Raw genomic sequence first — 12,428 nt, 5'->3', positions numbered from 1 at the left:
TGTGCCCCCAGGGACTTCTAGACAGCCATGGCACTCAATGAACCCAATTGGTTAAGATTTCTGGGTTGGATGCTGAATGCGCCAGCTGACTTTCCTTAGCTCAGAGCTCATTATTTGTATTCATTACCATTCAGTGAAATTGAAAACTCAGTTCCTCAATTGCACTGGCCGCCTTTCAGGGGCCTAGGAGACACCTGTGCCTGCTGTGGTGCGGCGTGCAGAGTCTTGTATAGAATTTCTGCTATTGTAGAAACTTCTGTTGGACTGCCCTCCTCCAAGATCCAGGGAGCGTTCAGGAGGTAGATGGGGTTATCCAGGGTCATGCCACAGCACTCAGTGTGGTCCTGGGGACTACAACTCTGGCACCACCAGAGAGCTGGTTGGAAATGCACCTTCTCGGGCTCCCCCACATCTCCTGACTCTAAATCTGTGAGGTTGGGGGCAACAGTGCACACACACACACAGAGCTTTATTTTTAATTGACATAATAATTGTACGTATTTATGGGGTACAGAGTGACATTTTGGTACATGCCTACTTTGTATACTGATCAAATCAGAGTAATTAGCGTATCCATCATTTCAAGCATTTATCATTTCTTTGTAGTGAGAACATTCAAAATCATCTTTTCTAGCTATTTGAAATGGAACAATGGATAAAGAAAAATGTGGTCTATAGCCACAATGGATTTCTATTCAGCCATACAAAATAATGAAATTCTGCCATTTGTAGTAAGATTGATAAACTTGGGGGCCTTGTAATAAAGGAAATAATTGACACACAGAGAGATGAATACCTCACGTTCTTTCTCATGTGCAGGGACTAAAAACGTTGATCTTGTTGAACTTGGGAGTGAAATAGTGGTTGCCAGAGGCTGGGGAGGAGAGAGCGAAAGAGGCGTGGGGACAGATCCATCAGCAGGTGCAAACTTACAGCAGACAGCAAGAATGGGTTCTCGCGTTCCATATAACAGTAGCTCGTGGGAGCACGGCATAGGAATCTGTGTTTTAACAAGCTCTTCTCCCAGATGACTCTTACACACATAAACTTTAAGTATGAAACCAAGAGCAATCTAATAAAGGGACTGTTAGACAGTCGAGGGCAGCATTAAGGAAATCGGCGACAGAGAGTGAAACAGGAACTCACAGAGGAGAACTGGAAGAGTAGTAATGGGGCCCCAGGAGAACTGGAGCCTGCAGTGGAGGCTGCGGGCAGGAGAGGGACACAAGCCCAGAGCTGGATCTGAATACCCTCGCTCCTCTCTCCTCCACCTGGATTTTTTTTTTTTTTTTTAAACTGGAATCCCTATTGGTTGAAACCATCCAAAAGCCAGGGAGAGCTAGGGAGCCTGCTTTGCTCAGAGTGGGGCGGGAGGGGTGAGGAATGACTCTGGAGGGCAAATGAAGTCTACCCAGCAGCACAGATGACTTTGATGTGTAGCCCTGTTTTAACAGTGAGGTGTTTGATACATAAATACTTGAGCATTAACATGAGAAAGACCTAGAGCGCCGCTGAAGGTCATCTTATGGACAGCATTTCGGGGAGCTGTTCTGTAAGTGGAGAGGTCCCACCACACAATTTTAAGGGAAATAACCAGGACCAGAGTTTCCTCCCTGCCTTCCCTCCTCTCTCTCCTGCCTCCTCCCATCCTCTCTTTTCCATTCCCTTCCCTTCCCACCCTCACCTCCCCTCTCACTCTCTCTTCCCTCTTCCCCCTCCCTAACCACTTCACATTATGTAACAATATTATAGTAAGTAAAGTATTGTATCCTGTCTTCTTCATTTAAAGTTATGTTTGGAGCATTTCCTAGGGCCATTAAAGACTTGGAAAACATGTTTTCGAGCGATTGTGCAGAGGGTTTGAGATGATCGTTATTGTAAGCTGTCTCAAATCCTTTTGGGAAGTAGGTGGTGGATCATGCATGAATTATAAATGAAAAGCAAATTGCTCTTAATTTTGCCCTCTACCTCTCAAGTGCAGTAGCTCTTTGTGGATCTGCTTCTTCAAACCAGAAGGGACAATGACAATGGCCCTAAAGGAGGCACCCAGTGAGAAGGGGCTCATGCCTAGGTCCGCTTTCTGACCGTGTGACCTTGGAGGAATCCCAGTGGTCAAGGGAGGTGTTTGGAGTAGCTGAGGGTCAAGGTCCCCACCCCCATCAGTTCCAGTTATAATTCGTGACAGAATCCTAATGCCCTTCAAGAGAGACGAACACCCTGAGGCACCAGAGGCCGTGCACCTGCAGCCTTTTATCCTGGTCTCGGGCAGCATCGCTGGCCTGGACAGCAGCTGCCTCCTGCTCTGTGATGGTGTCCATCTCCCACCCCTGGGCCCACAGTCTCCTGGGGAAGCTGGTGACCTGCCAGCAGCTCCAGCAGGCAACCACACTGTCCTCTGGCCCTCAGCGTGGCTGCTACAGCCCCGTGTGACCAGGTGCTTCGCTGCTTTCTGACCTCAACTCCTCGTCCTCTCCCCTTCCTCTCTCTGCTCCAGTGGGAATGCCTGCATTGCTGTTTCTTGAGTCTGCTGAGACACTCCCCGGTGAGGGTCTTTACCTCTGCTGTTCCCTCTGCCCTGAATGCTATTCCTTCAGAATCCCTCACAGCGCATGGCTCCATTCCCCCAGGTCTCTGCTTGCATGCGTGTCGTCTGAGAGACCTTCTCCGACCTCCTTCCACGAAGCAGCCCCGGCAGCACCACTCCCCCCCACCCTTCTGCAGCTTTACTTTCCTTGCTGGCGCTGACTGGGGCTTGGTATCTTTACCAATGATTTATTCATCGTTCCTCTGTTCCCACCAGGACCTAAGTCCCTCAAGAGCAGGAGGTGAGTCTACCTTATTCACTGCTAGCTCCTCTGCACTCTGAAGTGAACTGAATGAGCCAAGTCGGAAGTCCATCGACTGATGGATGAATGAATGAATGAATGAATGAAAGCCTTCTCGAGGAAGTCGGTCTTCAGCATTAACACCACAGCTTCGTGGACGGCATGGATGGTTTGATGCTCAGCCTGTGCTTAGGGCTTGGAGATTTTATACAGAAGCTGTGCCAGTCCCACTGTCACTCATTTGCCGGTTCCCCCAGCTGCCCTCCTAACTGCCGCTCCTGGCACCTGCTCCAGCTCTTTGCCCATCTTCTAATGCTCCTCTTGATTTTCCTCCCTGGCCAGCCTTCCCATCTGCTTGGCCGCCGTCCCTGGAAGGAGGTTCTCGTGTCTCCATTTGAGTCATGCTCACTCTGGTGGGGACTTGCAGATGGGGCTGAGACAGGCAGGTATGGTTCTTCCTCTCTTCGAGATCAAAATGTAGCAGGGGAGATGGACGTAAAACAAATAACAGGAGGAATATTTTCTAAGCATTCGATGATCCCAAGTGCTAAGGAGGGGAAGCAGGTGCCACTTGCTGGGTGTCTGTGCATCTTACTTACATAATCAATCTCACTTACTCCTGACTCCCAACCTCTGATGTGAAGCTCACCTGAGTCCTGCTCTGAGACCAGAAGACAGGGCCCCAGACAACTCTTCCCAAGGTCAGATGAGCCAGTGGCCGTCAGAGGCCAGGTCTGAGCGCAGGTATGTCAGCTCCGGAGCCCGTGTTCTCCAGGCTACTCAGCTGAGACCTGCTCTGGAGCCAGGAGGCAGTGCAGATGGGTTTGTGGGAGGAGGCATATTTCAGGGGAGACTTGGGGGGTGAGCATATGCTGGCAAGAGAGGGAGGATGGGAAAATGTTGTAGGTACAGGGGAAAGAATGTATGGAGAGAGTGAAGGTGTGGATGAGCCTGGTGCTTTGAGGATTTGCAAGAAGCCTGGAGGTTGGAGGAAACAGGATGAGAGTGGATGGTGGTAGGAACACAGATTGAAGGGGGTGCTTCAAAGATTGGAGCATGCAGGTCCCAGGGGAGGCTAGGAGTTTGGGCTTTAATATATGTATATATTTGATGTACAATTTTTTAAAGATTTATTTATTTATTTGAAAAGCAGAGCTAACAGAGAGGCAGAGGCAGAGACAGAGACAGAGAGAGAGAGAGAGAGATCTTTCATCTGCTGGTTAATTCCCCAAATGGCCACACAGCCTGAGCTGGGCCTATCAGGAGCCAGGAGCTTCTTCTGGGTCTCCCACGTGAGTGCAGGGGCCCAAGGACTTGAGCCATCTTCCATTGCTTTCCCAGGCCATAGCAGAGAGCTGGATCAGAAGTGGAGCAACTGGGTCTCCAACCAGTGCCCACATGGAATGCCGGCACTGCAGGTAGCAGCTTTACCTGCTATGCCATAGCACTGGCCTCTGATGTATAATTTTTAATTTTTAAAAATATGTTTATTTGAGAGGCAGAGAGAAACTCAGACAGAGATCTGTCATCTCTTGGCTCACTCCCCAAATGTCCAGAACAGCTGAGGCTGGGCGAGGCCAAAGCCAGGAGCCTGGAACCCCATCCAGGTCTCCCCTATGAGAGGCAGAGACCCAAGTACTTAGCCTATCACCTGCTGCCTCCCTGGGTGCGTATTAGCAGGAAGCTGGAATCAGGAATGGAGCTGGGACTGGAACCCGTGCAGTCTGATGTGGGACACGGGTGTCCCGGCAGCTTCACCACTTTGTGTCACTTTGTGTCAAACACCTACAACTAAAAGGGAAGAGCCTATGTCCCAGGAACATGGGTTGAATTTCCTGGGTGCCCCCATTTCCACAGCTTGCACATAAACAAAGTTGGACTGCCATGTGTCTAGCTCTACAGCAGGTGCCTCTTTTCGTCTACAGTAACTGCCTCCTGCTCTGGCACCTCCAAGCCCCTGCCACCATATCGAGAGGATTAGAAAACCCTTTGCAAGATTAATGGGAGCAGAGCACTGCTCTGCTCTCCCATCACACACTGAGGCGCACATGCTGTCCCTGTGTTACCAGCGCGAATACATTAATTGGGAAAAAACCTGACCTCAGAGCACCTGGCAGTCCAGTCGGCATTATTGCACTCATTACTCAACACCCCATTCAGCACCAGCCTCCTCCCAGATCCCTGGCCGAAGCTCCGGTGGGAGGAGCAAGCTTCTGCTGTCCAGCCTACACCAGACACCTCTATCATCTGTGTCTAGGCAGGCCCGAGTTTGACTGCATTGTCTTCTGTCTACGCGCTGGCTGTTGCCGGCATGTCCGTCACGTGGCCCTGATTGGAACAGCCGACAGCGTGCGTTATCCTCCACATCACCGAGCAGCCACCACCCAAAGGCTGTGCTGCTCTGAGGGTGGGGTTCTGGTCTAATGAGAACGTAGCTCGGAGGCTGACTGCCAGACTGAGGAACGAGAGCACAGCACAACTGGTGTCTTGAGAGTCTACTATGAGTTAGGAAGTGACAAACAGCTCTGAGCGCAGGAGTCTAAGTGATAGATGACATGATGTGATGTTCCCATCTTCCTCCAAGCACCTAGGCTTTGGATGGGGGACTATGTGATTTTATTGTATCCTGCATATTTCTGATATTTTCTTTATACGTTTTACTTTGCTACACACACTTTGTAGTTATATAATATATATATGTATATATATATATATATATACACACACATACACTGTATCTTTTTCTGTTATTATTGAAGTAGAGAATATAAGTGCAGATAAGGGGCCATTAATGGACTGGGAAAAGGATTTAGAATCTGAAGACCACTCCCCAAATCCTGATTCTGCTACCTCTCTCTATATTCCAACTCTTTAAGTCCTCCTGGCCTGTTTTTTTGCCATCTACCAAGTAGGAATCCTAACCCGTTGCTATTTGGATGACTTTATGAAATTAGATGCTACAGGCTCTGAGTATCTAGAGTCTAACCTCTCCTTGTGCAAAGGGTTCATACAGGCAAATGAATGAGAGCCCGAGGGCAACCAGGAGGGAGGGAGGGAGGGAGAGGGGAAGGGGGCCCCAGATAGAAATGGTGGCAGTTGTAGGCAGAATGGAGGCAGTCTGGAGGGCTGCCGTTGGCTTTGGCTTGGTGGCTAGGCACATGGAGGCGGATGGACAAAAGGAAGCAGAAAAGGAATTGGGACCGTCTGTGCCTCCCTTCACGGCACCCAGCATATAACTCAGCCTGCCCTGACAAGGGAGAGCCGTTCTCCACCTCCTGGGGGGACAGAATAGGAAGAGGGGACTTGGCTGGCGCCGTGGTTCAACAGGCTAAGCCTCCGCCTTGCGGCGCCGGCACACCGGGTTCTAGTCCCGGTTTGGGCGCCGGATTCTATCCCGGTTGCCCCTCTTCCAGGCCAGCTCTCTGCTATGGTCCGGGAGTGCAGTGGAGGATGGCCCAGGTTCTTGGGCCCTGCACCCCATGGGAGACCAGGAGAAGCACCTGGCTCCTGGCTTCAGATCAGTGCGATGCGCTGGCCGCAGCGGCCATTGGAGGGTGAACCAACGGCAAAAAGGAAGACCTTTCTCTCTGTCTCTCTCTCTCACTGTCCACTCTGCCTGTCAATAAATAAATAAATAAATAAAGGAAGAGGGGACTTGTAGGGTCCTCTTGAAGGTTGCTGCCTCCAGCACAGCTTGGCCCAAGGAATGTAGATGAGTGACTTCTTGACCTGTGGGTCTGGGGGACCCAGCACGTGGCAGAAGGGCAGGCATTGTCTCCTGCTGCGAGGAAGGGGCCACAGGGTTGAGAGAGAGGCGGAACTGTGTCGTCCTCCGCATCGCTGTCCAGGTTTGGTCCTCCTGTGACTCGGTCAGTGTCTGGGGGCTGTGCCTCTCCGCCGTGGGGCAGGAGCAGACGCACCATTTGACAGTTCCACTTCTCCTTTCAGAACTCTCTCCTGATACACTCCTGGGTGTTTTCCTGGAACCAGTAAGATGAGTGGCTCAGCTCCTGCCCACCACAATTCTCTGAAACAGATCTGACAGCTCATTAAGCGAAGCCTCTTTGCACTACTGAAGCTGAAAATCCCCTCTCTTCCGTTGCCTGTCTCAGACTGAACCCAGTGATTGGCCCATAGAGTTTCCCGCACTCACACCCTGTCCCAAAGGAGAGCCCTCCGGCCCATCCCTCTGCAGGTGACTTTCCTTCTTAGAAATCAGAGCTCAAAAGTCTAAATTCTGAAATTCTCCTCTTCCCAGTGTTTCACTCTGCTCTGTCTTCGTCTGAGTAGTTTCATTCAACTGTGTGCAGCAGCAGCGGTGGTGGTGGTAATATTAATAATCATTGTTATTGCGTTCTGGTCACTTACTATGAGCCAGGGACTGTTCTAAGAATGGTACTGTAGTAATTTATGTGACCATCACAGCCACACTGTCAGGTGACTGCTTTTATTTCCTTTATGCCTGTTTTATAGGCAAGGAAACTGAGGCCCAAGGTCACATGGCAGATTTCTCCCGAGTGTACGTGGTTCACCCCGAAGTTAAATGTCCCTGTCACTCTGGTAAATGAACAGACTTTGTGTTATCTGGGAGAGGCAGACACAGGAAATAGGAAAAAAAATAAAAAGGAAGCAAAGCAATCTCCATGGTTTATGCCTCACCAGGATGCTAGTCGTCATTTGTCATATGTCAGCTGTGTGGAGTCGAAGAACCGTGAGCTTCAGCTCAGTCGGGGGCATCTGTCATGTACAGAGGTGCAGGTTGTCACTGTCTGCTTCCTTTATTCTGGGAAAGAACCCACGGCTAAGCTGTAGTCTGGCCCCTCCCTCACAAAGTGGCATCTGTTCCACTCCCACGCCATTCATGCTGGTCTTCCCGTTACATCTGGATGCATTCTGAGGTGGCATCCAGTCCCCAAGTCTTTCTGGGGGCGTGGTTTTCCCCCTGAGAGTTCTCAGATATTGACAGGATCCACTGTCCACTTCCCCTTTGGGTCTGGTATTTCTAGTCTCTCAGAGGTAAACTGAGTCCTGGAGGACAGACCCCCCCCATGCCCCTGACCACAAGTCCATTGTCACAGACGGCTCTCAAAGCTGCACCCAACGCTGTGTACGCTCCATGAGCCAATTCCTTGTTCCTGTCTGTGCTTCCTCTTCATCTACACCTGGGACTTGAGGTTGATTCAAGGCAAAGCCAGTTACTGGATGGTCAATGTAGAAAACTGGTGTTAGGTGAGTGGTTCTTGTTGAATCGGCATCCAGTGTACTCCTCTGTGTATTTGCCTAATCCCATGTCTTATAGCTGACTAATCCTTAGTCTTTTCTCCTTGAAATCAAGGAAAAGGGGCAGGAGGAAGGAGAGGAGGGAAGAGGAGGAAGGAAGGAAGGAAGGCTCATTGGCCCTGAGCTAAAGCTAAGTAACTCATGGGTTGGCTAAGTGACTAACGCCTGGCTGTAATTTTAAAATAAAGTGAGATACAATGGGCTTTTCTGGTTCCCCAAAACCTCTTGAATCTCAGCTCGTGTCTTCAGGAAAAGCTCTCTACCCACTTCATTCTTCCCTTCTCCTCTGCTTTGCTCTTGTCCCGTCATCTGATTGCAAAACCGAAATCTGCTTCCAGGGGTGGCGTCCGGGTTTCTGCACGGCGGCGGCTGGCATTTGACACGTACCCTGTGATTCTCAAGTTTGTCCTGTGCCGCAACTGAAAGACTCAAGTGTCTGTCAATTGCTTTGCAAAGAACTGGACACTGTAAGGGCTCAGTAACTACGATGGTGATTGCATCAAATTACATTAGGCAGCTATTCATTGCACGACCAACATGGGCTGAGCTGCCTATTCAGCGCTGTGGATGTTGAACTGAAGGATAATAATTACAGTTAACTTTTATATGGAGTGCTTAGGACACGCCAAGCACTGTCTCTGTATTTTCTATGGGTTAACAGCCTCCCCAGGAGGGTCGACAGCCCAGTAGCTTGCCAGTAGAGTCACACGGCTGTACATGGAAGAGCAGCTTTTCAAACCTGGCATCCACCCACAACCAACTTTCCAGAGCCCGTGGTCTAGCCTGGAGCAGCAGTTTGGGTGGCTGGGTTAAGCAGTGAGGAGTGCAGGAAGCTATGGGGAAGGAGGGTGGTCTAGATGCTGTTTTCAGAGCCACCAGGGCTCTGCAAGTTCTTGTGACATCACTCATCTGAGTAGTGCCTCCCCAGACTCCATCTGCTCAGCTGCCACCAATTTTACAACCCAAACAGCCAAGGGACGAAGGGGGCAGCTTCTTGTTGTCACGGCACCGCCTGTTTTTCTCTGTCAGGCTTAATGTGTCTGCCTGGGAAATTCAGGCAGGAGGATCCTCTGCCAGCTCTAGCCCTGTCTGCTCTCTGGGCAGTGCTGAAAGGGGACCCTAGAAGCTTCATCCATTTGTCCATCCAATCGTCTCTGGGAGAAGTCAGCCGTCCCAGCCCCACGGTCAAGGGCATGCCTTCCACCACATCTTTGTTTGCAAGGTTGTGGGGACATTATCAGCTCTGTGTCTCTAACCCTCAGTGTGGAACTCGAAGCCCCCAGGTCCCCATCTTCTGTAAATGGCACCGAGAGAGCTCTCCTGCAGGTACAGGCGCCTCGGCTCTGGGATCCCTGCAGACCGGGCTTTGCTCAGCCTCTCGGACCAGCCCTAGCCCCTTGTTCCTCTGCTACACTCATTTATAGCCTCCACCTAGGGCTCCTCTCAGTTCTGGACCTGCAGCGAATGAGGAGACCAGACCCAGGTGTCAGGAGGTGAGGCTGTGCTCTCCCGAAGCTTCTCCGTCTCAATCAAAGGCAGCTTCCTCCTGCCTGGTGCTCAGACTGAATGCCTCGCGACTGCCCTTCTGTCATACCCCTGTCCAAACTGTCACCAAATCCTGCCGGCTTCATCTCCTGAATATGAGAGTGCTTTGGAAAATTCACAGGGAAAAATGGAATTAAGAGATAAATTTAAGGGCAGGTCCAGCAGTTAAGACAACACTTGAGATGCCCGCATCCAGTATCAGAGTGTCTGGGTTTGAGTCCTCCCACGCTTCCGATTCCAGCTTCCTGGGTAAGTTATTTAACTTCTCTGTAACTCAGTTTCTTCATTTGTAGAAGGTCTGTGAAAACAGCCCCACAGAGGTGTTACAGTCTGTGGGACATTGAGCCCAGTGTCCAGCACACACTTACTGCCTTCTCTAACTATTTCTGTGTTTGCTTTGTTGTGTTCAGATGCTGCGATGTCTGTCCTCCCGGTAGGCCCTATGTCTCAAAAGGTCCGTGCCTGTCTCTGGCACTGTCTCAGTGCCACCATGTATTCCCTTTGCCTGGCGTGGTGCCTACTATGTAGTGCAGGAAAGTTGAAGGCACGTCAGGAATTTATAAATTCCTCTGCACTGTGAAATGCTCTGCTTGGGGACGGTTGGGAAGGAATTCAAATAATCTGTAACTTACCTGGGAGCAGACTGTTGAAGCAGTGGGTTTCAGAGAGCTGGGGGATGGGAGCGTCTCGCTCCTCAAGCTGCTGGCTGCTCTTAAAACCACCCAATACCCCTTGAAGATCACTGTCACCCACTCCTCCACTCTGGACCCAACTCTCTTTTTCTCTAGGCTTAGGCAGGAGTTAATTTTAGGTAGTAATTAAATGAAACCACATTGGTCTTTAAATATCATCACCATTTAATAGACTAGCTTTCTTCTGCCAAATAGATTAAATCCCAAAGCTAGAAAAAGGCTCCAAATGCATAGATGTGAGCTTATGTGTGTCTTTCCCTTCTGAAAACAAATGGAAATATTTTAACTTTTTATTATGAAAACTTCCCAGCAACCCAGTAGTAGAAAAAGACATCTAATGAACTCTCACGCACCCAACATCCAGCCCCCAAGACTATAAACATAATCCAAGCTTGTTTCCTCTAAATCCCCAACTTCCTTTTTTCCCCTTGGCTGGAATTTGCTAAAGTAAATCCCAGATATCATATCAGCTGCAAACATAACAGACAAAGACCTTTCTTTCTCTGCAGTGCTATGATGCCATTACCATAGCCCGAAGACCCACAGCGATTCTAGTGCAGATCTCAAGTCTCCAAGCGGGCTCTGTCCTCTGAAATGGGAAAAGACGAAGGCTGTGCCTCTAATCTTGTTGAAACAAAATCTGAAACCTTCCAACAGCCACCTCCTTGTGCAATGCATCATCTTTCCAGTTCGCTGGTTTCTGATTCCCATCTCTTGGGACTGTTAGTTTCTCCCACTGCACAGATGCTTCTTCTTTGGTGAAAAAAATCTCATTTTCAGGGTGGACAATGCGGTACAGTGGGTTAAATCACCTCTTGGGACACCCATAACCCACAACATAGTGCCTGGGGCCACAGCCCTGCCTCTGCTTCCAATCCAGCTTCCTACAGATGCTCACCCTATGTTACTTGCACATTTTATGTACTCACTCACAATGCACAGGGTTCCAATCTTTTACATCCTTGCTAACACTTGTTAATTCCAGCTTTCTTTCTTTTTTTTTTTTTTCATAAGCCATCTTCAAAGATGTGAAGTGGTATCTCACTATGGTTTTGATTTATGTTTTCCCTAATAGCTTTTGATGTTGAGCATCTTTTCATATGGTTATTGGGTAATTTTATATCTTTGGAGAAACATTGATTCAAGTCTTTGCCTGTTTTTGGACTTTATTTCTGTTGTTGAGTTGTAGGAGTTTCTTATATACTTTGGGTGTTATTCTCTTATCAGATAAATGGTTTAACTAACATTATTTGACATTCTGTGAGTAATATTTTCACTATCTTGACAGCATCCTTTGATGCACGTTTTTATTTTAATTAAGAAAATGTGATTGACTTTTTTTATAGGCAGTGTATTGAATCTGTAGATTGTTTTGGGTAGGTGCCGCTTTAACAATATTATGTCTTCCAATCCTTGAACATGGGATATCTTTGTACTTCTTTAAATCTTCTTTAATTTCCTTTATCAGTGTTTTGTAACTTTCAGCCTAAAGTCCTTTCTACTCCTTGAATAACTTGATTCTTAAGTAACTTAGTTTTTTATGCTATTATAAATGGAATTATTTTCTTAATTTCCTTCTCAAATTATTCATTGCTACTAGATAGGGCTGCAAACTGATTTTTATATGTTGATTTTATACTCCTCAATTTTGCTAAATTTATTAGCTCTAATATTTTTATGGCATCTTTAGGGTTTTCTACATCTAAGAACATGTTATATGTGAACAGAGAAAATTTTATTTCCTCTTTTCTGTTTAGGGTTCCTCATTTTTTTCCTCTAATTGCTTTGGCTGGAATTTCTAATACTATGTTGAATAGAAGTGGCCAAAGCAGACATCATTGTCTTGTTCTTGATCTGCAGGGATAAGATTTCACTCCCCCACCACTGACTGTGATGTGAACCATTATTTTTTCATATATGGCCTTTATTATGTGGAAGTAACCAGTGGGTTTTGTATTAGAAAGACCATTTCCCGGGGCACCGATCCTGTCCCGGTTGCCCCTCTTCCAGGCCAGCTCTCTGCTGTGGCCCGGGAGTGCAGTGGAGGATGGCCCAAGTGCTTGGGCCCTGCACCCCATGGGAGACC

This window comes from Lepus europaeus, chromosome 21, assembly GCF_033115175.1.
Source record: "Lepus europaeus isolate LE1 chromosome 21, mLepTim1.pri, whole genome shotgun sequence".
In the NCBI taxonomy this organism is placed as follows: Eukaryota; Metazoa; Chordata; class Mammalia; order Lagomorpha; family Leporidae; genus Lepus; species Lepus europaeus.
Note: the sequence above shows the minus strand (reverse complement) of the source record.